At 44.5% G+C, this 24,476-nt stretch overlaps 1 protein-coding gene across 2 annotated transcripts in view; it reads left to right on the top strand.

Moving 5' to 3' along the window:
- Nucleotides 1–24,476, top strand: part of CASKIN1 (CASK interacting protein 1) — a 164,953-nt gene that overhangs the window by 32,562 nt on the left and 107,915 nt on the right. The gene's annotated exons all lie outside the window — the stretch shown is intronic.

The following is a 24,476-nucleotide window of genomic DNA, read 5'->3' as shown; positions in this document are numbered from 1 at the left end:
ATAATAATAGCACTTAGACTTATATACCGCTTTACAGACCTTTACAGCCCTCTCTAAGCAGTTTATAGAGTCAGCCTCTTGCCCTCAACAATCTGGGTCCTCATTTGACCCACCTCGAAAGGAGGGAAGGCTGAGTCAACCTTGAGCCTGGTGAGATTTGAACTGCCAAATTGCAGGCAGTTGGCAGGACTGCATTCTAACCACTGTGCACTAAGGAAGGAAGGAAGGAAGGAAGGAAGGAAGGAAGGAAGGAAGGAAGGAAGGAAGGAAGGGCAATAACAATAGCACTTAGACTTATATACCGCTTTACAGACCTTTACAGCCCTCTCTAAGCAGTTTATAGAGTCATCCTCTTGCCCTCAACAGTCTGGGTCCTCATTTGACCCACCTCGAAAGGAGGGAAGGCTGAGTCAACCTTGAGCCTGGTGAGATTCGATCTGCCAAATTGCAGGCAGCCGGCAGTTAGCAGAAATAGCCTGCAGTACTGCACTCTAACCACTGCACCACCTTGGCTCTGGGCAATTACTGAAGCTGGGCACTGCTGGGGTGATTCAAGCTGGGTCCTTTTGCAAGCTAGGCTTAAGTTGGACTTAAGGACATTAACACTCAGGGTCCCAGAGGCCTGACTCGAAGGGAATCCACTCTGCACTAATCCCCAGGAGACTGATGGGGCCGGTTGGTGTATGTGTGAATCCAAGGTTTCAGAAGATCCTGCAAGTCCTTCTGTTGCTCTCGGCAGCTGCCCTCTTTGGGGTCTGTTCAAAGTCAGTGGGGGCTGTGTGGAGGTGGCGCCCTGCCCCGGTGGGCTCTGAATCACCCACCCTCTTTGGGCAGCCCTGCCAACTCCCGAGTTCTGAGTCAGACTCCCAAAATAGTGTCCATAAATGGCTTGCTAAAAAGGGTGGTTCGTAATGGGTTGTCTTGGCGGTTTCTGAGTGTTTTAGAAAAGTCAGAGATTCTTCACCATCAGCAATCAATCGAGGCCCGAGAAGGTTTCTGTGCATGATTTGGGCTGGGGAGGAAACTGATGAGTAGGAATGATCTTCAAACGAAGCCGTGGAGTTGCTAAGGAAGGCTGGGGGTGGGGGTGGGGGTGGACAAGAGTTGTGAGGTCTCAAAGGAACCTTTCAAGTTGTGGTTTTGTTGCAAAGCACTTTCCCTCTGACTCAGTTTTGTGACATTGTCATGAGGTACACAAGCACATCTGTGCTCCTCCCTGCAGAAGAGACGCCGCCAACTTCGTCCCACTCAGTAGACAGACGAGGCCTCTCGGTTGGGTTACTAAGGAGACTCCAGGGCGGTTGTGTGAGCAAGTTGTCATCCGTGCAGTTAGGTGCCAGAGCAGGAATAAACCTGCCCGAAGAGACCTTCTGGCTCTTGAACCCTTCAAAGCAGGGATGAAATGCTCCCGGTTCGGACCGGATCGTCTAATCCGGTAGCGATTGGGCGGTGGTTGGTTCGGAGAACTGGTAGCAAAATCCCTGCCCCCCCCATACCAAGCTGAGCCGCGCGATCATCAGAGGTTGTTTTTTTTACTTTTAAAAGCATTTTTTCTTCGGCCAAAAAGAAGCTTTTAAAAGTAAAAAAAAAAGCCTCTGATGATCATGCGGCTCAGCTGGGATCGTCAGAGCCTTTTAAAAGCATTTTTTCTACAACCTCTTGAAGAGGTTGTAGGAAAAATGCTTTTAAAAGTAAAAAAAAAAAAGTTGGCCACGCCCACACAGTCACATTACCCCCCCTGCCACCAAGCCACGCCCACAGAACTGGGAGTAACAAATTTTACATTTCACCACTTCTTCAAAGCCAACCTGAAGGCTCTTCGGCTACAGGTAGATTGATGGGTCTAACTTCAGGTGTTGGGTGGCAAATGGCAGGCGCTTAAGGTAAGCAGGCAGCAACTTTAACAATATCCTCAGAGAAGGAAACGAGTCTTCCTTTTGTTGCTGAGGGATCCTGCTTATCAGCTTTGGTTCAAAGGAAAACCAGATCCTAAACATGACTCTTTTTGGTTCTTAGAGGGAGCTAATGTGTAATTGGATAAATTCATATTTTCAGAAGTAATCTAGTCCAGAGTTCCCCCAACCCTTTTGTGCACCTGCAGGGCAGGGCAGGGGATTAGATTAGATTAACAGAGTTGGAAGGGACCTTGTAGGTTATCTAGTCCAACTCCCCCTGAACAAGCAGGAGACCCTCCACCATTTCTGACAGATGGCAGTCCAGTCTCTTCTTGAAAGCCTCCAGTGATGAAGCTCCCACAACTTCTGAAGGCAACTTCTGTTCCATGGGCTGATTGTTCTCACTATCAGAAAATTCCAGGTTGAATCTCTCCTTGATCAGTTTCCATCCATTATTCCTTGTTTGGCCTTCAGGTTCCTTGGAAAATAGCTTGACCCCATTCCTCCTCTCTGTGGCAGCCCCTCAGATATTGGAATGCTGCTATCCTGTCTCCCCTGGTCCTCCTCTTCACTAGACTAGCCAGGCCCAGTTCCTGCAACCGTTCTTCGTATGTTGTAGCCTCCAGTCCCCTAATCATCTTGGTTGTTCTTCTCTGCACTTTTTCCAACATCTTTTTTATAGTGTGGTGACCAAAACTGGATGCAATATTCTAGGTTGGTCTGCCTAAGGTTTTATAAAGCGGTAGTAGAACTTCACATGATCTATAGTAGGGGTCTCCAACCTTGGCAACTTTAAGCCTGGAGGACTTCAACTCCCAGAATCCCCCAGCCAGCAAAGCTGGCTGGGGAATTCTGGGAGTTGAAGTCCATCAGGCTTAAAGTTGCCAAGGTTGGGGACCCCTGATCTATAGTTCTGCTGCTAGTTCCACTGCTTGCACAAGTGGGGATAAGTGTGCGTGTGCTTGCCTGCTGCTTCTGCCGATCAATTCTGAATGGTTCATGGCCTCGTAGTGGGCTGCAGCCCGGAGGTTGGGGACCCCTGATCTAGTCTAACCACCTATTCAGTGCTTGCTCTGCTAAAACAAGATCAACAGGTAAGGTGACTGATGGTTTTTTGTTTTTTTTTTGCATTTATATCCCGCCCTTCTCCAAAGCCTCAGGGCGGCTTACACTATGTTAAGCAATAGTCTTCATCCATTTGTATATTATATACAAAGTCAACTTTTATTGCCCCCAACAATCTGGGTCCTCATTTTGCCTACCTTATAAAGGATGGAAGGCTGAGTCAACCTTGGGCCTGGTGGGACTTGAACTTGCAGTAATTGCAAGCAGCTGTGTTAATAACAGACAGACTTAGTCTGCTGAGCCACCAGAGGCCCTTACAGATTCATATCTATACATCCGTTGTCTTCTTGGTGTCCCAGTTCTGAAGACGATTTGAAACGATCTGAGCAACCTGACAACCAGTTGTCTGGAATGGCATAAGGTCTCCTCCTCGAGAAGGTGGTTGGGCTAGAAGGCCATGAAACGGGACAGCATTCACTTAACAACTGTCTCGCTTAGCAGCGGAAATTTGGGCACCCTCAATTGTGGTCATACGTACGTCAAGGACTCCCTGCATGCTATTTTATGAAATTATCTTTGTCTGAGTCTTGTTTCTGGAACGACCCAGAAATGTAGGTCACATTTATATGGCAGAGCGCCCACGTGGAAAAGCAAACTCCCATAAAAGGTTGGAGAAAAGCAGATCAGTGGGGTGGCAGGGCGGAGGTGGGTGGGCTCTATTCTGAGGAATGCCAACCCAGCCAGAAATGCTCATACAATTTTTATTGGGGACAAAATCTCCTTCCTGCATCTCAGGGGTGGGCTGGGCTTTTGTTATCTTTTTATTTATTTATTTTTCATGTGGTGGATTTTTAAATGTTGTAAGCCACCCAGAGTTATCTGCGTGTGCGTTGGAGGGCTATATAAATTTGTTTAATAAATAAGTACATGAAGAATAGCTTTGCAGCCACTGAAGCCCCTTTCCTTGGGAAACGAGCCTGCAGCGGTGAATCGTGCAACCACCGGCAACACAGACTTAATTGCGGCATTAAAGGTTCATCTAAAATATTATTTTACCCTGCTGACAGGGTTTTCTGCGCCTTTGTATTATTTTTGGAGGTGTAGGTACATTTTAACTTGGGGTTTTATCGGTTGTCATACGTTGTGCAAGATTTTAAAAATGGTAAGAAGCGTAGAAAGGCAGTCGTTAAAAACAACAACAGCTGAGTGGTTAGAATTTTTCAACCTTGGCAACTTTAAGATGCGTGGACTTCCAACTCCCAGAATTCCCCAGCCAGCATGGCTGGCTGAGGAATTCTGGGAGTTGAAGTCCACGCATCTTAAAGTTGCTAAAGTTGAGAAACACCAAGTGAGCTCTTGAACAGAAGGAGACATTTGGGGTCTCTCCAGTGTTTTGGACTTCATCTCCCATCAACCTCAAACAGACATGGTCAGGGACTATGGGAATTGTAATTCCAAGTATCCATAGGCAACTACTCCTGTTCTAGAATCTTAGCACACTGCAGCTTCCGTAAAAAGAAAAAGAAAAACCACAACAGTAAATTTTTATGGCTTTGAAGTGGATGTAAATTATGTAAAGTATGAAAAAAGAAGGGAAAAAAAACCAGAACACTACAATCAGAATAACTGAAAGACATTTAGATCACTCGCTTGAGACATTATCCTTTCCATTTGAAGAATCTGGCCATTTCTTGAACAATGTAGGGAAAATGTGAGCTAATGTGGTGATCAGGTGTCTGCAAGATTTTTATTTTATTTTATTTATTTATTTATTTATTTATTTATTTTGTCACAACAATATACACAAGCATAAGCATGAAAGTAACTATATAATATATAAGCATATATATATAAGCGTAAACATGCAATAACTATATTAATGGGATATAATGAAAGAAAACAATAGGACAGGAACGGTAGGCACGTTTGTGCTCTTATGTACGCCCCTTACGGACCTCTTAGGAATGGGGTGAGGTCAATAGTAGACAGTTTTTGGTTGAAGCTTTTGGGATTTTGGGAAGAGACCACAGAGTCAGGTAGTTTATTCCAAGCATTAACAACTCTGTTACAGAAGTCATATTTTCTGCAATCAAGATTGAAGCGTTAAGTTTAACGCTTAAGTTAAACTTAAGTTAACTTAAGTTAAGTTAAGTTTAAGTCAAACATTAAGTTTAAATCTATTGTTTGCTCTTGTATTGTTGTGATTGAAGCTGAAGTAGTCTTTAACAGGAAGGACATTGCAATAGATGATTCTATGAGTTAAACTCAGGTCCTGTCGAAGGCGGCAGAGTTCTAAGTTTTCTAAACCCAAGATTTCAGAGTTGGAAGGGACCTTGGAGGTCTTCTAGTCCAACCCCCTGCTTAGGCAGGAAACCCTACACCATTTCAGTCAAAATGGTTGCTCAATCTCTTCTTAAAAACTTCTAGCATTCACAGCTTCTGGAGGCAAGTTGTTCCACTGGTTAATTGTTATGTGTAACAGAGCTTCAATTATATGGTGGGCATATTGACTTTTTTGACACCAAGTTCTGTGAGATTCTTCTGAGTTTTACCCAAGAGGTTTTTCACATCATTTGTAGGGTGTCTGTTATTTCTGTTTCTTGTCTGCATATTGTGCCCGGATATCACCTGGGGTTCAGAACCTAGAATCGTAGGGCTGGAAGGGACCTCAGAGGTCTTCTAGTCCAACCCTCTGTTCAAGGTAGGAGATCCCATACCATTCTGGACAAATGGTTGTGTAATCTCTTCTTAAAAGCCTCAACAACTTCTGGAGGCAAGCTGTTCCACTGGTTTATTGTCCTCACCGTTAGGAAGTTTCTCCTTAATTCTAGATTGCTTCTCTCCTTGATTAGTTTCCATCCATCGCTTCTTGGCTTGCCTTCTCATGCTTTGGAGAATAGGTTGACCCCCTCTTCTTTGGGGCAGCCCCTCAAATACTGGAATACTGCTATCATGTCACCCCTAATTCCTCTTGTCTCTAGACTAGTCAAGCCCAGTTACTGCAACTTTTCTTCCTATGGTTTAGTCTCCAGGCCTTTGATCATCTTAGTTGCTCTTCTCTGAACTTTTTCCAAAGTCTCAACATCTTTTTTGTAGTGTGGTGACCAGAGAGAGAGAGAGAGAGAGAGAGAGAGAGAGAGAGAGAGAGAGAGAGAGAATATTGTAGAACAAAAAAAGGGGTGATGGACTCTTCCTGTTCTGGCCAAGAGAGTCCCATTTTTGACCCCCTCCCCTCTTTCGCCCTCCTTCCTTCCCTTCCCGTCTCATCGTAATCCTTTCTCCTCCTTTTCTTTCTTAGACCCCCCCATCATTTCCTAGACTCCCTCTTGCCCATCCCAGTGTTTCAAACTCTTCCAGACAGGAGCGTAGATCACTTTATATCACTTTATCCTTCAAAAAGCAACTGGAAGACAAAGGAGAAGGAGAAGGAAGGAAGGAAGGAAGGAGGAGGAGGAGAAGGAAGAAAAAGAAGAAGGAGAAGGAGAGGAAGAAGAGGAAGAAGAAGAAGAAGAAGAAGAAGAAGAAGAAGAAGAAGAAGAAGAAGAAGAAGAAGAAGAAGAAGAGGAATGGGAGGAGGTGGAGGAGGGGGGAGGGAGAGAATATAGGGAAGAGAAGGAGAATATAGACAGCAGGAGGAGGAGGAGGAGGAGGAGGAGAAGGAAGAAGAAGGAGAAGGAGAAGAAGAAGAAGAAGAAGAAGAAGAAGAAGAAGAAGAAGAAGAAGAAGAAGAAGAAGAAGAAGAAGAAGAAGAAGAATTTCACTTCTCATCCAAGAAGCATCATCGGTTTTGATGCCAGGCTGTTGGTGGCGGAAGGATAGAAACTGATGTTGAGACTGGATGGTGGGGGGATGGAAGGATAGGTTCGAATAGGTTGGTGAAGTGGGGGAGGGGGGGGAGAATTTAAGGATTGTATTTCTTTGCAGTCATGTGGTCATTAGCAATCTCTGAGAGCTGTCAGAACTGAAGAAGCTTTTTGGATGAGAAGCAAAACATTTTCTCCTCCTCCCTCCTCCTCCTCCTCCTCCTCCTCCTCCAGTTGCCTTTTGAAGGGAAAAAAAAATACCTTGGAGACAACTATGACCTGGATAACTGAGAATCTCCACTAATACTGGAAATTGTTTTTCTGACCATGCCTGACAAATAGGCTTAATTAACCAAAGGGAAATGGATTAAAGTTGTGGAACAAGATTTGGGGGGAAGAAAAGTACAGAACTGATGCCAGCCTTGAGTTGCTCAGGGCTGGCTTTTATATTGGTGCCCCGGACAATTTTTGCACTTTATCTAAGCTGGTAAATTTTAGGAGGGTGTGTTTGGAAGGGCTCATGTTTGCCATCTAACAGATTAAACCTTGATGAAGGTATCTTTTCTTTTATGTACACTGAGAGCATATGCACCAAGACAAATTCCTTGTGTGTCCAATCACACTTGGCCAATAAAAAATTCTATTCTATTCTATTCTATTCTATTCTATTCTATTCTATTCTATTCTATTCTATTCTATTCTATTCTATTCTAACAGAGTTGGAAGGGACTGTCAGCCTCCGCTTCTATATTGCTTGCTTGCTTGCTATGGCTGCCATTGTAACGGGGGGAGGGAGGGGGGAGCTGTCTTGGTTGTTGGAGGGGGGGGTGGAGAACGAGCTGGTGGAGATGTTTTGTAACAGGGAGTGAATTGGAGGAACTTTCCCTCAGCGTTTTCTCTGCAGCTGGGAGGCATGCTGATAACCAGTCAAGGCCAACCGTCTGGGCATATCAGAAGGATGGGGCCATCTGAAGCTGCACCCCACATGATCCCCTGGGGCAGGGGTCTGCAAACTTGGCTCTTTTAAGACTTGTGGACTTCAACTCCCAGAGTTCCTCAGCCAGCTTTGCTGAAGTTGAAGTCCACAAGTCTTAAAAGAGCCAAGTTTGCAGACCCCTGCCCTGGGGGAATGTGGACTGGATAATCCTGACTGGACCCTTGGGGGGAGGGTTTTGGGGACGTTTCCTATATGTGATTTTTGCACCTATTGCGTCAGACCTTGCTTTCCTTTGATTGCATTCAGTTCATGCTCAGTAAAAGTACCTTTCTCTGTGAAAATGGAGTCTTTCTTTCTTGAGTACCGAAAGGAGGCATACCTGACGGGGACCGAGTAGGTCATCTACTCCAACCCTCCCTCCCCCTGCCCAAGCCCATATTAAAAGCCCATCCATCCTTTTTTTTTATTGCTTCTTTTTCATAGGTAAAGGTAAAGGTTCCCCTCGCACATATGTGCTAGTAGTTCCTGACTCTAGGGGGCGGTGCTCATCTCCGTTTCAAAGCCGAAGAGCCAGCGCTGTCCGAAGACGTCTCCGTGGTCATGTGGCTGGCATGACTCAACGCCAAAGGCACATGGAACGCTGTTCCTTCCCACCAAAGGTGGTCCCTATTTTTCTACTTGCATTTTTTACCTGCTTTTGAACTGCTAGGTTGGCAGAAGCTGGGACAAGTCACAGGAGCTCACCCCGTGACACGGCGCTAGGGATTCGAACTGTTGAACTGCCGACCTTTCGATCGATAAGCTTAGTGTCTTAGCCACTAAGCCACCGCGTCCCTCTCTTCTTTTTCATGCCTGGTCACGACTATTATAAGTGTGCTCATTGATGATCATTAGCCTTGAATCACTGAGGGATTCACGCTCAGGTTGCGGCCAAGTAATACAGATGGTCCTTGACTTACAACAGTTCGTTTAGTGACCGTTCAAAGTTTCAATGGCACTAAAAAGTGACTTGCAACCAGTTTTCACACTTACAACCTTTGTATCATCCCCATGATCATGTGATCAAAAGTCAGACATTTGGCAATTGACTCATATTTATGACGGCTGCAGAGTCCAGGGATTACGTGATCCCTTTTTGCAACCAAGCAAAGTCAATCTGAGAAGCTACTTAACAACAGTTTCACTCATTCAACAACTGCGGTGATTCACTTAACAACTATGGCAAGAAAGATCGTAAAATGGGCCAAACTCATTTAACAAATGTTTCAACATATATTTTGGGCTCAGTTGTGATCATAAGTTGAGGACTAACTGTATTCCTAAATAATTTTCTCAAGTTTTTTTTTCTCCCTTCCGTTTTTCCACAAATGTAGAATCTGTTTGAGAGCGACTGGCCCAAAGTCACCCAGCTGCCTAAGGCGGGACTGGAACTCCTGGTTTCTACCTTGGGACCAAATTTACCCCCCAAGTTTATTTTTGTTTAAGTGTTGTTACCAAACAAACCGCATCCCTGTTTGGTTTGGTGGCAGCAGCGCCTCAGTTAGAAAGTCCCTACAGAGAGTGGTAAGGACAGCTGAGAAGATCATAGGAAGCTCACTTCCTGTTATTCAGGATGCTGCTTTTAAGCGCTGTGGGCTTAGAGCTCGAAGTTAGAGTTAGAGACCCTACACACCCACTTCATGGCCTGTTTCTATTGCTTCCCTCTGGGAGGAGGTTTTGAAATATTTCTAGCAAAATTACTAGATTCTGTAACAGCTTTGTTCCCTAGATGCCATCTGTCTGGTAAACTTTCAAAATTCGTTTTTCTCACCGTGTACATGTATACATCCCAACTAGACTATGTTGTTTCTCTGTGCTATATAATATATGTGGGTAATGCATAATTATGTATGTATGCATTCATTTAGTCACGTTTATGTAGTGTATATTGAGGGTGATCAGAGGTGGGTTTCAGCAGGTTCTGACCAGTTCTGGAGAACCGGTGGCGGAAATTCTGAGTAGTTTGGAGTACCGGTAGTAAAAATTCTGACTGGCCCCACCCTCATCTATTCTGTGCCTCCCAAGTCCCAGCTATTCAGGAGGAAATGGAGATTTTACAGTATCCTTCCTCTGTCATGCCCACCAAGCCATGTCACGCCCACCAAGCCACACCCACAGAACTGGTAGTAAAAATTTTTGAAACCCATCACTGGGGGTGATGACCCTTTGAGAGTTGTATGCAGCAAAATTTCATTTTAATGTGTGATGATTAGTGTACATTCAAAGTGACAATAAAGTTATTCTATCTGTCTAAACATCCTGATCTCAAAATCTTGATGTAAATTTCATTAAATGCCTTTCTTTTCCTTAATTTCTCCAACCGATGAAAAATTTTACATCTGTGTCCTAGGATGTTGTGGGTGCTTCACTGCTGGAGGTTTTAAAGATGAGATTGGGCAGCCATTCATCCAGAATGGTCTAAGGTCTCCTGCTTGAGCAGGGGGTTGGACTAGAAGACCTCCATGGTCCCTTCCAGACCTATGATTCTATGAATCAGGATGGAAGCGATATGCTTTCTGCTGGGATTTGTTTTTTTTCATTTGAGGAATGAACCCGAGTGATGATTAATTAATTTGGTAAGATCTGTTTTGATAAATTTGATGCTTGCTGTATTTTTAAAGGTGTGTTTTGTTCTAGAATCTTCTATAAGAGGAGTCTCCAACCTTGGTCCCTTTAAGACTTGTGGACTTCAACTCACAGAGTCCCTCAGCCAGCAAAGCTGAGGAACTCTGGGAGTTGAAGTCCACAAGTCTTAAAGGGACCAAGGTTGGAGACCCCTGTTCTGTAAGTCAGTGTTGGTTTGATTAATCTGCAGTCCATTCTCCCCTTTTCGAAGATAGGGACAGATTCTGTCCTTCTTTGGTCGTGTGGGACTTTACTCACCATCAGGAAAAAAATAATTCCTTTAATATCTAGGATGTAATTAATCTGAATCTGGAAATTTAGATTCATTCAATTAATGGTGATTTTATAGTTTAGGGTTTTATATCGGTCGTTTGACCGTTTTTAGTTTTAAATTGGCCGGTTAAATATTTCATTTTAAATATATTTTAAATTTATTGTGTACCTATGTGTTTTAATAAGGCTGTACACCGCCCTGAGTCCTTTGGGAGAAGGGCGGTCTAGAAATCTAATTAATAAATAAATAAAATAAATAAATAATGTCAGATCACGTTTCTGTCAATCTTGGAGTACCGGTAGTAAAAATTCTGAGTACCAGGTACTCAGCTACCTGGTGGCAGAGAAAGCTTCTTGCTGGAGGAAGACCAAGATGAAACAGAAATTGAATAATTCTGCCATTTCTTTGTTTCCAGTTCGCTATATTTTTTGACCATCGCACTGAATCTTTTCTCTTGCCATAAATGTAAGAAACCCATCCTTTTTCCTTCACTTCTTTTGCTGGCTTCATCCCATTTCAGCCTTAATTTCCTTGGCACTGCCTCAGTACTTCTGGGCTACCTATTCAGAGTCTTCTTGGTTACCTGTTTCCACTTCCCATGGATGTTTCTGTAGCTTCACACCAGTTTCTTTTCTGTACAGCAGCTTCCCCTACAAAGGGAAGATCCACGACCCAACATTTTTGTTCAGCTTTTGTTTGGCAACTGAGCTTCCTGTGAAAGCTTGTGGGCAGGATCTGCCACCCGGCTGTAACCATCATTCGCTGATGGCATTCACAAAGTAAGCTAAACCATAAGACGGTTTGTATGGGTTAAGCTTAGCCCAGGCGTTCTCTTTGCACACCTTACAATATTGATATATTGACCATCATTTGTGTTATAAATGTTTGTACATTGATGAAGGTGTCTTTTCTTTTATGTACACTGAGAGCGTATGCACCAAGACAAATTCCTTTTGTGTCCAATCACACTTGGCCAATAAAAAATTCTATTCTATTCTATTCTATTCTATTCTATTCTATTCTATTCTATTCTATTCTATTCTATTCTATTCTATTCTATTCTATCTTAGTCTTATGTCTGAACCTAAGAGGCCATGGCTTATTAAAAAAAAAACCATGGTTAAATTAATCATAACTTATTTTAGTGTGCGAACTATTCTGTGGTTTGATGGTGCAGATTTGAGGCATGGAGTTTGGGGCCGAAGCCATTTTTACCATGACTTCAAGTATGGTAAAAACTGTATGTGCCCACACACACACGCACACAATCACAATCACACAATAGACAAACCTCTGCTTTTCCTTTTCCTATCTTCCCTGTCTAGACTCTGAATGCAATGGCTGTTGACTATCTCGGCTCTGAGCCAAGCATTCTACAAGGTGCCTTTTACGAACATCTGCAAGTCATGGAGAAGCTTTCAGACAGATGTGCTCTCCAGATGGGGCCTGCTTGGCAGTCAGTGAGGTCTCATAACCAGGAAAACACCTGTTCTTGCTGCTAAGACACGGCTGGTTCGCTGTCTGCCTTCCGATTCTGCCGTGGCTGAGAATCACCTGGGCACTTCTCTGGCCTTTCCTTCTTCACTGGGCAGTTAGACTGCCAGTCTGACCGGATGGCTCTAAAGCCATCACCGGGCTGGCAGCAGGTGCAGGACCAAGTTTGAAAGGCACCTTAGAAACTGAATATTACATGAAATGGGGTTTTTTTTTTGAATTTTTTTATTTATTTTTAGACATAAAATATAAAAAAACCCTCACCAAAACAATTCCATTACAACGTGCTGCATAGGTGTTAACATATCTTCATGTGCATTCACAAAATAAACTTCTCTTTCATACATATATCTTATACTCATTTTTCCTAACATATCTTTCCATTTAACCAGTTGTAGAATAAGTCCCATATTTTATAGTATTGCTTATTTTCTTGTTCTCTAATTTCAAATGTTAACTTGCTCATCTCTGCACATGCCAACATTTTTCTAATTATTTCGTCTTGCAAAGGTAACTTTTCATTTTTCCAATTTATTGCAAATGCAATCCTAGCTGCTGTAATTACATGAAATGTTTTTAATTGCAAATATATGAATGACTTTAATGTTAGATAAGTGGTATATGTAAAATTGTATGACTATCAATTTTTGTGATTGGAAAACTGGAATTTAAGGAAAATATTTGAATTTATATTTTGAGGTGAAAAAGGGGAAAATATTTGAATAGGAGGATTAGAGTTAGTGTCAAATATTAGAAAAACGATTGATTTGAAACTTAAGGGTTTAATTTGAAGGAAGCAATGAGAGAAGGGGGAAAAGGGGAAAAGGAGCTGGTTAATGATTAGAGTTCAGGGTGAAGGGTAAGATTAGTTATACAATACAAATAAAGAAAAGAAAAGAAAAATTAGAGAGAAAAAACAGTAAGGCAAAAAGTGAAACGTATAAAATGTGTTGGAAGATAACTAAAAGTTGTATAAATTTGGAACCTGGCCTCTGTTCAGAAAAAATGCATTGCAAGTTTGTGTCTGTTTGTTAAAAAATAAAAAAAACTTTTTATAATGAAAAAAGAAACAGCTGAGGGATCCTGTGGATTGGGAAGGAGCTGGTCTATCTATTATTATGATTTAATCTTCAATTCGATTCACAGTCTGGGACCAGTAGAAACTTAACAGTTCAAGTTAAGGTCTTAAGAGCTGTTAAGATAATGTCTGAGTATATAGGCAGTTCTGAGTAAGGTGGTTTATTATTATTATCTCTTTTATTCATTAAACATGAAATTCAGTCAACTGAACATTGAAAAATGTGCCACAAATACCATTGACTGGTGCTAATGGTTGCTGCGGATTGCTGCCAGCATCCTAGGTATCAACCAAGTATCTTCTTAGAATTATTATTATCTCTTTTATTCATTAAACATGAAACTCAGTCAACTGAACATTGAAAAATGTGTCACAAATACCATTGACTGGTACTAATGGTTGCTGCGGGTTGCTGCCAGCATCCTAGGTATCAACCATATATCTTCTTAGAATTATTATTATTATTATCTCTTTTATTCATTAAACATGAAACTCAGTCAACTGAACATTGAAAAATGTATCACAAATACCACTGACTGGTGCTAATGGTTGATGCGGGTTGCTGCCAGCATCCTAGGTATCAACCAAGTATCTTCTTAAAATGTACAATGTTCCGAGTAGCGTAGTTTTTTGCAGTTCCGCTGCTGTTATTGCAGGACGCTGCAATTTCTTGATATGTTTTGTAAAATTCTTGGACAGGGTACAATGTGCCCCGATGACAATGGGCATCACTGTTGCATGTTTCATCCGTAATCACGTAGTTTCGATGGCCAGGTCGCAATATTTCGTGATTGTTGATGTTGTTGTTTTACCGCTTTATAATGCCTTGGTATTGGAATACTGCATGTGATTTTGGTCACCACAATATAAAAAAGATATTGAGACTCTGGAAAGAGTGCAGAGAAGAGCAACAGAGATGATTAGAGGACCGGAGGCTAAAAGATATGAAGAACAGTTGCAGGAATGGGGTATGTCTACCGTAGTTTAATGAAAAGAAGAACTGGGGTCGACATGATAACTGTCTTCCAATATTTAAGGGGCTGCCACAAAGATGAGGGGGTCAAACTAGTTTCCAAAGCACCAGAAGGCAGGACAAGAAACAATAGAGGGAAAGTGAACAAGGAGAGGAACCAATTTAGAACTAAGGAGAAATTTCCTGACATAGGAACAATCAACCAGTGAACAACATTCAGAAGTCGTGGGTGCTCCATCACTGGAGGCTTTTAAGAAGGAATTGGACAACCATCTGTCTGAAATGGTATAGGGCAGGGGTCTGCAAACTTGGCTCTTTTAAGACTTGTGGACTCCAACTCCCAGAGTTCCTCAGCCAGCTTTGCTGGCTGAGGAACTCTGGGAGTTGGAGTCCACAAGTCTTAAAAGAGCCAAGTTTGCAGACCCCTGGTATAGGGTCTCCTGCCTGAGCAGGGGGTTTTCCAACTCTGTTATTCTGTTAGTCTGAAAGCTGGATTTATACAGAAGACTAGGTCCATGTTGCTCCCTACTCATGGATATAGTCGGGTGGGCTTCAAAAATTTGAGCAAGGGGTTCTCTGCCTGGTTGCTGGGTGGGCATGGCCATGGTGGGCATAGCCTAGTCAGCCTCCTGCATCACGGTGGTGGCGGGGGTGGGCATTTTCCCCCTCCCTGGGCTCTAGAGGCTTTCCTCGAGCCTCCAGGAGGGCAAAAACGGTCTCCCCAGGCTCTGGAGGCCGTTCCCGAACTCCTGGTAGGCCCATTTTTTTGCCCTCCCCAAGCCTCTGCGCGTGCCCTGCACTTACCTGCATCCAAAACAGGCTGCATAGGGACTCCTGGGAGGGGTGGGTCGCAGTGGGCGGGGCCAGCCAGGAGTGGGATTTGGGGGTTCTCCGAACTGCACAGAATCTTAGCTAGAGGTTCTCCGGAACCCCTGCGAACCCTCAGCAGCCAACCCCTGGATATAGTCACAAGTGGCTGTTTATTTCTGCTGTCAGTTCCAACAGAGACTCCAGTTCAAAACTATGGAGAGGAAATAGATTTTCAGCCACAAAAATCAGCCTCTACAAAAATCTCAGCATCCTTCAAAGAACAAAAGGCATTTAGTTTCTCCTGTAGTCCTAGGCCTCCTACTGTGGACTGGAGAAAATTGAGCCATTCATCTTGGTTAGTTTAAGAATAATTTGCGGCTAAGGCCCAGCTTTCCTTCTGCTGCCTTGTGGAAAGAGAATAAAAGATGCAAAAGGATGCAGATTTCTCTGGATTTGCATCAACTGCTGCATGTTGCAAATTCCAGCTTTTCTGGCCAGTTTATTTTGGTCTGTTCTACCTTATTTGGCTGGACTGTCCAGTTCGTTGGGGGAGAGGGTCTTTTTAAGATGCTTCGTTATTTTCCATGTATTGTAGGATGGGATGTTGAAAAATTCTCAATGGGTCTGAAATTTTAATCAAGTAGTCCTCAACTTACAACAGTTCATTCAGTGACCATTCAAATTTACAACAGCACTGATAAATAGGGACTTACGACCATTTTTTACACGGTGCGTTTGAGGTGCACCCGGAGGCTACAGTTAGTCCAGAATGCGGCTGTGCGAGTGGTAACGGGAGCCGCTCGTGGCTCCCACGTAACACCACTACTCCGTAGCCTGCACTGGCTTCCTGTGGTTTTTCGGGTGCGCTTCAAGATTTTGGTTACCACCTTCAAAGCGCTCCATGGCTTAGGACCCGGGTACTTACGAGACTGCCTGCTGTTACCCTATGCCTCCCACCGACCCGTACGCTCTCACAGAGAGGGTCTCCTCAGGGTGCCGTCCGCCAAACAGTGTCGGCTGGCGGCCCCCAGGAGTAGGGCCTTCTCTGTGGGGGCATCGACGCTCTGGAACGAACTTCCCCCTGGCTTACGTCAAGTGCCTGATCTTCGGACCTTTCGTCGTGAGCTTAAAACACACCTATTTATTCAAGCGGGACTGGCATAATAGTGTTAAATTTTAATTCGGGGTTTTATTAATATTTCTAAAATTTTAAAACTAAATTTTTAATTATCAGCCTTTCTGTAATTTGCTATGTTTTAAATGTTTTAATTGTATATATTCTGTGTTTTATCTTTGGCTGTACACCGCCCTGAGTCCTTCGGGAGAAGGGCGGTATAAAAAATTTAATAAATAAATAAATAAATAAATAAATTACAACCATTGCAGCATACCTGTGGTCACATGATCGAGATTCTGGTGCTTGGCAACCGATTCATATAGGTAATAGTTGACTCACGACCACAACTCAGCCCAAAATTTCTGTTGCTAAGTGAGACGCATGTTAAGTGACATTTGCCCCATTTTACGACCTTTTTTGCCACAGTTGTTAAGTGAATCAGTGCAGTTGATAAGTTAGCGACCTGGTTGTTAAGTGAATCTGGTTTCCCCATTGACTTTACTGGTCAGAAGGTCGCAGAAGGGGATCACGTGACCTTAGGACACAGCAACGGTCGTAAGTATGAGTCAGTGGCCAAGCGTCTGATCACCTGATCATGGGGACGCTGCAAAGGTCATAACTGTGAAAAACGGTGATAACTCACATTTTTCAGTGCCATTGTAACTTCGAACGGTCACTAAACGAATTGTTGTAAGTCGAGAACTACTTGTATTTATGACCATCCCAGTGTCTTGGGGTCATGTGATCCCCTTTTGCAACCATCCAACCAGAAAAGCCAATGGAGGGCGCCATTGTTGCTAACTTCATAACTGTTGCTAACTTCATAACCATGTTGCTAACTTCATAACTTGAAGAGTCTTGAGCCGAGGGAGATCACTGTACCACAGATAACCAGATGTGAGTCCCTCCTTGTGAAGTGGGGCCGTGGGGTTCAGGTGGGTTTACTGATCACGTACCTAGCTCCTTGCTACATGACAGAAACCCTGCCTGAGCTGTTGGAGGTGGTCGCCGGGACGGCAGTGGAGATCCCCAGGCTTATGGTCATGGGGGATTTCAATTTGCTGTCGGTGGGGATAGCATCCACATCAGCTCGGGAGTTCATGGCTTCCATGACGGCCTTGAACCTGACCCAGTTAGTGAACGACCCCAGTCACATCGGGGGGAACACTCTGGATTTGATTTTTGTCTCTGGACAGTGGTTGAATGATCTGGAATTAGGGGAGTTAGTTGTCAAACCCTTGTCATGGTCAGATCATTCACTCCTTCAGCTAGACTTTCGAACCGCTGACCCCCACCGCAAGGAGACGGAACCGACTCGCTGGTTCCGTCCCAGGCGCCTGATGGACCCTGAAGGATTCCAGACGGAGCTTGGGCTATTCCCTGAGGATTTAGGCCACGACTCAGCTGAAGCTCTGGTCGCCGCCTGGGACCTGGATGAAACTGTCTATCTTGATCCATTCCAGTCCAGTTTCCGGCCTGGTCACAGCACGGAAACAGCCTTGGTCGCGCTAGTTGATGATCTCTTGAGGGCTCGGGACAGAGGTTGTTCTTCTGTCTTGGTCCTATTAGATCTCTCAGCGGCTTTTGATACCATCGATCATGGTATCCTGCTGCGCCGACTCGAGGGACTTGGAGTGAGGGGCACTGTTCATCGGTGGTTCTCCTCCTACCTCTCCGACCGGTCGCAAACGGTGTTGACGGGGGGACAGAGATCGACCCCAAGGCGCCTCTTATGTGGGGTGCCGCAAGGGTCGGTTCTCTCGCCTCTTCTGTTCAACATCTATATGAAGCCGCTGGGTGAGATCATCCGTGGTTTTGGGGTGAGTTGTCATCTATACGCTGATGATATCCAGCTCTATATTTCCACCCCTAACCACCCCAACGAGGCTGTTGAAGTGATGTCCCAGTGCCTGGGGGCCGTACGGGTTTGGATGGGGAGGAACAGACTCAGACTAAATCCCACCAAGACCGAGTGGCTGTGGATGCTGGCGGCCCGGTACAGTCAGCTAATTCCATCACTGACCATTGGGGGCGAACTATTGGCCCCCACGGAAAGGGCTCATAATCTGGGCGTCCTCCTGGATGCACGGCTGTCTTTAGAAGATCATATGATAGCTGTCACCAGGGGAGCTTTTCATCAGGTTCGCCTGATACGCCAGTTACGCCCCTTTCTGGATCGGGCTTCCTTATGCACGGTCGCTCATGCCCTTGGTACATCCCGCCTGGACTACTGTAATGCTCTCTACATGGGGCTCCCCTTGAAGGGTACCCGGAGACTCCAACTGGTCCAGAATGTGGCTGCGCGGGTGATAGAAGGAGCACCTTGTTGCTCCGGTGTAACACCCCTCCTGCGTAGTCTGCACTGGCTCCCGGTGGTCTTCTGGGTTCACTTCAAGGTACTTGTTATCACCTTTAAAATGCTCCATGGCCTAGGGCCAGGATATTTACGGGACCGCCTACTGCCACCATTAACCTCTCACCGACCAGTGCGCTCTCACAGAGAGGGCCTCCTCCAGATACCGTCAGCTAAACAATGTCGGCTGGCGACCTCTAGGGGGAGGGCCTTCTCTGTGGGGGCCCCTACCCTCTGGAACGAGCTCCCTCTGGGGCTTCGTCAACTCCCCGATCTCAGGTCCTTCCACCGCGAGCTGAAGACGTTGCTGTTTCGAAGAGCGGGACTAGCTTGAACGTAGTTTTTAAATTGGGATTTTTAAAAAAGGGGTTTAAATGAGGTTTTAAATTTGTATTTAAAAGTTTTAGGGCATCAATTGAATTTAACTGTCTATTCTTTTAGCTGTTTATATGTATTATATATTTTTCTGTTGGTTTTTTTGGCTGTGAACTGCCCTGAGTCTTTCGGGAGATGGGCGGTATACAAATATAATAAATAATAATAATAATAATAATAATAATAATAATAATAATAATAATAATAATAATAATAATAATAATAATAATAATAACGGCAGTGATTCACAACTGTTGTGGCAAAAAAGGTCATAGAATGGGGCAGAACGTCAGGGTTCCAAGTAACAGCCCCAACGAAATGAGACTCCGAGGCTAGAAGTTCCTCAAAGTTCCATTTTATCAGAGATGTCATATTGGCACATCTGGGAAAACCCGAATCTGAAAGCTTCCAGGTTTTCCCCACCCAAAGGAAAGTCCAAGTCCATTCCCCTGCACCCACATGTCCATCACATGGTCCAGTCAATGCATCATCCCAACTGGAGGTGCCTCCCAGTCACGCCACTCCAGGTGCAGGGCAGGATGTCCTTGACTCTCAGAGAAAAGAATGTTATTAAGGCTAGATATCTCCAGTGGTGGATTTCAAATTTCTTTACTACCGGTTCTGTGGGTGTGGCTTGGTGGGTGTGGCATGGATTGGTGGGCATGGCTTGGCTTGGCTGGTGCGGCATGGGAAGGATACTGTAAAAACTCCATTCCCACCCCACTCTAGGGGAAGGATACTACAAAATCCCCATTTCCTCCCAATCAGTTGGGATTCGGGAGGCAGTGAATAGATGGGGGCGGGGCCAGTCAGAATTTTTACTACCGGTTCTCCGAACTATGCAAAATTTCCGCTACCGGTTCTCCAGAACTGGTCAGAACCTGCTGAAACCCACCTCTGGATATCTCCCCAACTCCATGCAATCCCTCCTCCCACTTTCCCACAGCAGTAAATGTGGCAGCCCTGAAGATCCAAAGAAAAAGAGGGCCTCCAGGGCTGACACAAAATTTAATTTAGCCACTGTCTCACTTAGCAACATAAATTTTAGTCGAGGACTACCTGTACTGGGTAGACTGAACCAGAGTCAAGGATTGTTAACCACGAACTGATCTGGAGCATTGCCATAGCTCAGTGATGGCAAAGCTTTTCGGCACTGAGTGGCGAAAAGTTCATGCAGAAACGTCACGCACGCACGTTGGGGGCCGTGCTCTGGAAAACCGAACTTCCGGGTTCTAGTGCGCATGCACATCCGGCGAACAGCTTGCCAGTGTGCGTGCTCAGGCTGTTTTTCGGCACTGCCACGCGCGCGAAGGGATCGCACTCCGAAAAAGCCAAACTTTTGGGTTCTGGAATGCATGCACAGCTGATAATCAGCTGGCTGGTGTGTATGTGCACACTGGTTTTCGGCACTGCCGCGCGCAAGAAGGGCAGCTGATCATCATGTGCGGATGCGTACCAGAAAGCCGGAAGACAAACAGGCTTGGCCGTGTGCCACTTTGGGCACGCCTGCCATAGGTTCGCCATCATGGCCATAGCCGATGTCTTCATCACAAACCCCTGTTCCCATTTTTCAATTCCTGTTTTAAGGCTCAGCTAGGCCTGATGTAAAATGCAGCTAAATATAGCATCAATGGGCATTTTTAATAACGGCCTTTTTTGGAAACCCAATTGCTTGAAATGGTTGGGGAACAATATCCCTCCATTGAATTTTGCCCAGTGGACCAGCCATTTGCCTGTTTCCGGTGGTCATCATTGTCCAATCATTCATTTATCTAGCGCCTCTAATTAGCAGAAAGCTCCATAATCTGTTATTATATTCCTTCTCAGAAGACTCTGATGAGGGTCATTTTTGTTCCTGGGAAATGGAGGATGAAATACAGATTCTTTCTGGACCATCTAATAGAGGAGTGAATTTGAACTCTAGCTAATGCATAATTGACATTTTCCCATTTCGGTTTTGTGAGCCGTTCATTTTGTCAATCATCGGTTTGTTCTGTGCTGCAGATTTGAGGTTTTTGAAAGCATGCACGAGAAACATGATACACACACACAAAAAGAATCTCTCTCATAATATATACCCTTTCATACGCCTCACAATCAGGAGGCTGTGAGTTCAATCCCAGGTAGAGGCAGGTATTTATCTCTGGGCACAATGAGAATAGATCTGCTGTAAAAAACCCTCCTCATTGGTGACAGGAAGGGCATCCGGCCAGTAAACAGCTCCATTCAATTGCCAGACTTCACCCTGCAAGGGATTACGGGGTCGTTAAAAGATAATGGATAGATAATAGATAGAGAGATTGAGAGATAGAGAGATAGAGAGAGAGGGGGGGGGATAGGGATAGGGATAGGGATATATACACACACACATACACATACATGCATACTTTTTTATACAGAAATGTGTATTTATTGATTTTAAAACAGGGTTCCAACTTTGGAGAAGGGCAGATTTTGAAAGCTGAATGGTTGTCAAATTGTGTAAGGCCTGGAAAATATGACACTGGGTACGTTTGCATGAAAATAAATCAGATCTTCTCTCCTCCATCCCTGCTTGGATAGCTTTGAACCATTTCTTCTCTTAAATCAGGGGTCTCCAACCTTGGCAACTTTAAGGCTTGTGGATTTCAACTCCCAGAATTCCTCAGGCAGCTCTGCTGGTTGAGGAATTCTGGGAGTTGAAGTCCACAAGTCTTAAAGCAGCCAAGGTTGGATAGCTGGCTGAGGAATTCTGGGAGTTGAAGTCCACCAGTCTTAAAGCTGCCAAGGTTGGATAGCTGGCTGAGGAATTCTGGGAGTTGAAGTCCACCAGTCTTAAAGCTGCCAAGGTTGGATAGCTGGCTGAGGAATTCTGGGAGTTGAAGTCCACCAGTCTTAAAGCTGCCAAGGTTGGATAGCTGGCTGATGAATTCTGGGAGTTGAAGTCCACCAGTCTTAAAGCTGCCAAGGTTGGATAGCTGGCTGAGGAATTCTGGGAGTTGAAGTCTACGAGTCTTAAAGCAGCCAAGGTTGGATAGCTGGCTGATGAATTCTGGGAGTTAAAGTCCACCAGTCTTAAAGCTGCCAAGGTTGGATAGCTGGCTGAGGAATTCTGGGAGTTGAAGTCTACGAGTCTTAAAGCAGCCAAGGTTGGATAGCTGGCTGAGGAATTCTGGGAGTTGAAGTCCACCAGTCTTAAAGCAGCCAAGATTGGATAGCTGGCTGAGGAATTCTGGGAGTTGAAGTCCACCAGTCTTAAAGCAGCCAAGATTGGATAGCTGGCTGAGGAATTCTGGGAGTTGAAGTCCACCAGTCTTAAAGCTGCCAAGGTTGGATAGCTGGCTGAGGAATTCTGGGAGTTGAAGTCCACCAGTCTTAAAGCTGCCAAGGTTGGAGATCCCTGTCTTAAATGACTCGTGTTGAGATGAAACACGTCCCTGGTCACTCAGATGCCCTCCTCCCCCTCCCTCCCTATCAGAGCTGAGCCTGTTTCTCATACAATATTCACCCCTTTTTCACTTCTAAATCCTTTTCCATTACCAGGGAGTCCTTGACTTACGACTACAATTGAGCCCAACATTTATGTTGCCAAGCAAAACATTTGTTAAGTGAATTTTGTCCCTCTTTACAGCCCTTCTTGGCCACAACTCACAGTTCTCAATAGTAGTAACTGTGAGAGGGATCTTTAAGTCCTAGTGCACAAGCATTTAAATACCAGCCAGGATTGTGTTGCAGCTGCCAAAAACAGCCAGCACAGTTCTAGGTTGTATTAACAGAGGGATAGAATCAAGATCACATGAAGTGCTAATACCACTTTATGAGGCCTTGGTAAGGCCACACTTGGAATATTGCATCCAATTTTGGTCGCCACGATGTAAAAAAGATGCTGAGACTCTAGAAAGAGTGCAGAGAAGAGCAACAAAGATGATTAGGGGACTGGAGGCTAAAACATACAAAGAACAGTTGCTGGAATTGGGTATGTCTAGTTTAATGAAAAAAAAGACTAGGGGTGACATGATAGCAGTGTTCCAATATCTCAGGGGTTGCCCCACAGAAAAGGGGGTCAACCTATTCTCCAAAGCAGGGGTCTCCAACCTTCAATTCTGGGAGTTTTTATTTATTTATTTATTAAATTTATTTATTTATTTATTAAATTTTTATACCGCCCTTTTCCCTAGGGACTCAGGGCAGTGTACAGCCAGAAGATAAAAAACATAAGAAATATACAATTAAAACAACAATTTAAAACCGAGCATATTACAAAATGGCCAATTAAAAAATTTAAAATTTAAAACTACAAACCCTAAAATAATAAAACCCCGGTTAAAAAGATTTAAAATTATTTAAAAATATTAAGCCAGTTGAAGTCCACAAGTCTTAAAGTTGCCAAGGTTGGAAAGCCCTGACTTAGACCTAAGTCTGAAGGAGCCGGAGAAGCCTCTCTTGTTGATAGACAAGATGTTGCAAATGCCAGGTTGTCTGAACTTGTACAAACCAGCAGTGAGCAGTCAGCTTCTCCTATAGCAGGTCTCCAAACTTGGCAATTTTAAAACTTGTGGACTTCAAATTTGACGTCCACAAGTCTTAAAATTGCCAGGTTTGGAGACCTCTAACCCAAGGGTCTCCAACCTTGGCAACTTTAAGCCTGGTGGACTTCAACTCCCAGAATTCCCAGGTTGGGGCATTCTGGGAGTTGAAGTCCACCAGGCTTAAAGTTGCCAAGGTTGGGGAGCCCTGCTCCAAAGCACCTGAAGGCAGAATAAGAAGCAACGGCTGGAAACTAATCAAGGAGAGAAGCAACCTAGAACTAAGGAGAAATTTCCTGATAGTGAGAACAATTAATAAGTGGAACAACTTGCCTCCAGAAGCTGTGAATGCTCCAACACTGGAAGTTTTTAAGACGAGATTGGACAGCTGTTAAGTGAATCACTGCCATTGTTAAGTTAGTAACACGGTTGTTAAGTGAATCTGCTTTCCCCCCATGACTTGGCTTGTTAGAAGGTCCCACCAGGGGCTCACATGACCCTGGGACAATGCAACCATCATAAATATGAGTCAGTTGCCGAGCGCTTGAATTTAAGTCACATGACCACAGAGTGGCTGCAAGGATCATAAGTGTGAAAAAAACAGTTGTAAGTCACTTTCTTCAATGCCGTTGTAACTTTGAACGGTCGCCAAATGAACTGTTGTATCTTGAGGCTACCTTATGGCCTGCAACCAGACTGCAACTCCTCCGAGGCAACCACCCGTCTTTCCTCCAGGGGTGAAATGCTCCCATTTCGGACCGGATCACACAATCCGGTAGCGATGGGGGCGGGTAGCTCAGAGAATCAGTAGCAAAGATCCTTGCACCCCCCTCACTGTCCACACCTCACTGTTCCTCTTCTCTGTCCCTGAAGCGCTTGGTGGTGATATAGCTGCAAATGGCCTTAAATGACTGCTGTGGTGCTTCAAAGGGCCACACTACAGCTGATCAGCACTGTAGGTGGCTAGTAGACCGGTGCCTCTATTTTTAAAGAACGTAGACTGGTGCCGCCCAAAAAAAAGGCAATTAGTAGACCGGTGCCTCTATTTTTAAAGAAGGTAGACCGGTGCCTCCCAAAAAAGGCAATTAGTAGACCGGTGCCTCTGTTTTTAAAGAAGGTAGACCGGTGCGCTC

This window comes from Ahaetulla prasina, chromosome 14 (assembly GCF_028640845.1).
Source record: "Ahaetulla prasina isolate Xishuangbanna chromosome 14, ASM2864084v1, whole genome shotgun sequence".
Lineage (NCBI taxonomy): Eukaryota > Metazoa > Chordata > Lepidosauria > Squamata > Colubridae > Ahaetulla > Ahaetulla prasina.
Note: the sequence above shows the minus strand (reverse complement) of the source record. Positions and strands in the feature narration are given on the sequence as shown.